Below are 3,883 nucleotides of genomic sequence, written 5' to 3'. Positions count from 1 at the left end.
TCTCGCGAGATTCTTTAGGGATGTTTCGTATGATATTGCGCTCAGAGTACGGTATGTCGGGCAATATTCTTACGTTACCATCTGATTTCAGCAAGTGACTTGCTAGCAAGACGTCCTCTACGTCGGTAGCATTCTTAAATGTTACTCGGAGAAGCCTCGGGTGATTTAGATGCTTAGAATCCTTTCCTCGAGTGAGCCGGGTGACCGTTAAAGGCTCTATTCTAGGAAGTTCAAGCTTCTTGTTCAATTCACTCCAGAGCATCCTGTCGTTTTTGTCCTGCAGACTGAGAGGAAGGTCAGGATTGTCAACGAGGTTCATGATAATGAGAGAATCGTCACGAACTGTTGTTAATTTACCAGGTTTCACGATGAGTTCAGGTTTAATAACTTGTTGTTTGGAGGTCAGTGTGCGTTTTTGAATCTTGGGCTCTTTATTGACCGGACGGACAGTCTTCGGGGTAGACTGTGCGACCAACTCACCAGTTATTTTCCGTGCAGCAACACTTGGGTTGCTCGGCTTAGGCGGTGATGCCTGGTTCTTATGGGCTCTCTTAACGTGGGTCGAATCACCTACAGGGTTTTTGGGAACCACTGTTGTGTCCAGGGACCCTGAGCTGGGAGACCCGAGTTTGCTTAGGGAGTCTAGTACTGTCGACGTAATGATGGTGCTGAGCCTCAACACGTCGTCATTAGTGTTGATGGATGCTCCATCGTTGGTATGCCTGTCGACATCCCTATTTTTGAGTCCGTCACACGCTCTTGTTTGTCGACCGGATTTTTACTAGTGTTATCCAAGTTAACTGACAACTTGTTCCGAAGACCTGTCAGTAGGACAATGATGTTACTCAGCAAGACAACTGCGTCCGTGCTGCACGTGACACATACCCACTTTTGGTCTGACTTGCTGAGTTTGTTGTAAGAAGTTGCTGTCAGATCTGTGCATGCTTCGTGGAACCAACCTTTGCAGTCGTCGCACTGCATGTCAGTTGTGACAGCAAAACGGCATCCCGGACGTTTGCATGAGTTTTTCATGACTGTGTTGAAGCAAACTATGTTATAGATGCTTGCAAGAGCCTAAGCCTTTTAAAAAAAACACTAAAAAGCACACTGAAAACGGACAAAAATGGACAAAACGAGTGATATAAACTGAAACTAGTCTATACGTGAAAAACAAAAAAGCCGAATAGTAAGCTGAGGCAAAACCACAGGTAACTATTTAATATAGTGAGACTCAAAAAAAGTAATCTACCGAACGTATAGCTCAGGATAGATTCTTTAGAACTGAAATGGTACTTTTGTTGCGTAAGAACACAGCAAAAGTTTGATAAATGCAAATCACGTTAGGACTAAACTTCCCGTTCGAAAATCGCGCGTCAATAAAAGCCACGAAGTATCTTTTGAAGATGTACTCAATTCAGAATAAGTGATCTTCTGATGATTTTCTTGTACCTCTTTACGTCATGGGAAGTACATTCGATTGCCGATATATAAATAAATAAATAATAATTTATATTCTGAAAAATAATAATTACAGAATTCACGCCAGTTCACAGGCGTGATCAGTTTGATATAAGTAATAACGTTAGACGTGCAGAACAAACATCTGATAAAAGAAAGTTTTAAGTATACTAGTTCAGTAGTTGTTTAAGTAGTACATATATTACAGTGATCCAAAGCATCAGCCGGGAATTTTTATATTTCTTAAATGAACAGCCTGTTGATTTATGAACGGTGTAATTAAGGTCAATTCGTGTGCCAGATCGAAATAATGATAATTATCTACAACTAGAGAAATTAAAACGAAAACAGAGAGCACGGAACAACAAAAAGTAATTATTAAAATACATCAATCAGGTCTACCTAAATGCGTGTGTCATGTGACACAGTGATATACTGTTTGTGTTATTCAAATTAGTTAAAGTTGCTAGGGGCGGTGTTGACATATTGACAGCAAGTGGGTGGTTTTACTAAGGGAATTCACTAATAAAGATGGCTAAACATTTAAGGTTCCTAAAATATCACTTGTGGAATGAGATACACTTAAAGGCGCTAGACCATTCAATGCATTTTCAGAAGAACAGTATGCATCGATGCAGCGAACAAATAATGGGAGTGATTTTATCGTGCGGATAGGTTGTGGTAGGTTATTACAGAGTCTAGAAAATTTACAGGTGAAGTAATTCATATAAAGAGATGATTTAGAATGAGTTTGTTTCACTAGTGCCAAGGAATTACGGATGTCATAATGAGAGGTTTCTGCATATTGAATCGTGTGATCAGATGTAAACGATAGTTTATGAAGTAGTTTGAAGAAAAGATAAGATTTAGTTTGAGTCTCCTCCTCCATAAAGGGTCTACCCCAAGTTTATTACATCTGGAATTATAAGTTAAGGTACAATCAGCTCCAAGAATACGAAGTGTAAATCGTCTCTGTACTGATCCCAGCCTTAATTTATCCTTTATGAGCGCACTGCTAAGAATAAACGTGCAATATTCTAGAAGAGGTCGAGCACAAACTTTGTACATTAGAATACGTGACTCAGTGTTGTAAAGATTTCGAGTTATGTAACCTATTAGACGTTGAGACTTAGAGGTCTGTTTTAATATATGTTCTGTAAACGACAAGTCTTGGGAATATCTAAGCCCTAAGTCTACTACTGTATGTAACCTAGATAGCACTTCACCATTTATGGTAATGTCTAGGTTGAGTGATGTATCGCCGAAGCATATCCATCCACATTTAGCCATATTAAGCTCCAGTTGCCATTTTAAGCACCACTGTGTTACCTTGTTAAGCTCCATGCTGATGCAATTTTGCATATTTTTCAGCTCATGTGGAGAAAATGAATATACTACTTTAAGATCATCTGCATATAGAAAGGGCTTACCGACACAAAAACTTTCACAAATATCATTGATAAACACTAAAAAGAGCAAAGGACCTAAGATACTACCTTGTATTACTCCACTTCTAACAGGGACAGCGTTAAACAATGAAGAGTTAATTTTAACTATTTGTTATCGATCGCAGAGAAAGGAATCAAGCCAAGCAAGCAAAGGATTTTGAACCCCATAAGATGCGAGCTTACCTATAAGAAGTTCGTGGCTAGCCATGTCAAAGGCTTTAGAAATGTCCAGATATAGCACTAAGACTAGATATCCATGGCTACGTAGTAGAGGTTGCGAATTCCAAAATAACTATCTGAAGGAAGAGAAACATCCCACTTAAGTTCACGCACTGAGCTGATGAGTATGCTTGGCCGAGCGCCTTTACATATTAGTATCCGTTAAAGCTAGCAGAAACTTATGTGTTTGTGAAAAATTATTTTGTTTCTCAAAGTTATTGAGAGATCTGGATTGGAATCAGTACCTCAACATACTTAAGTAAAAACGGAAACCCTCCTCTTGTTAAACTCATTTTGAAGTCTCCTATCTTTTTGAAGATGAAAAGGCAACTCCAGAGTAGTTTGTATTGTCTAAAACCTCCATCATACATTCTTATTATCAGAAAACGTATCTGAGGATAAATCTTTGGAAGAAAACTTAAAGGAGCATAGACAAAATTACTTGAGAATTTCCTCAACTTGATCGGTTGTCTAGATTTGACATCGGAGTAAATCCGTAGACATGACAAGAATAGGAGTTTAGCTTGACACACGTTTGACCAGCTACAGTTGCTGCACCACGAATATTAGTCGCGTTAATCCAATTTCACATAAAAATTATTTACTTCAGATTTCCAGAAAATGAACATTTTCATGCAAAAGGAACATCTCCTGTAATCCAGACACATTCCATAGAGCTCACAGGCCAGTAATTTTGCTCAACAGAGTTACAAACCTTAATTGGATATTGAGCGACAAGTATTTTTAATTTGCCAATG

Source organism: Schistosoma haematobium, chromosome 2 (genome assembly GCF_000699445.3).
Source record: "Schistosoma haematobium chromosome 2, whole genome shotgun sequence".
Classification (NCBI taxonomy): domain Eukaryota; kingdom Metazoa; phylum Platyhelminthes; class Trematoda; order Strigeidida; family Schistosomatidae; genus Schistosoma; species Schistosoma haematobium.
Note: the sequence above shows the minus strand (reverse complement) of the source record.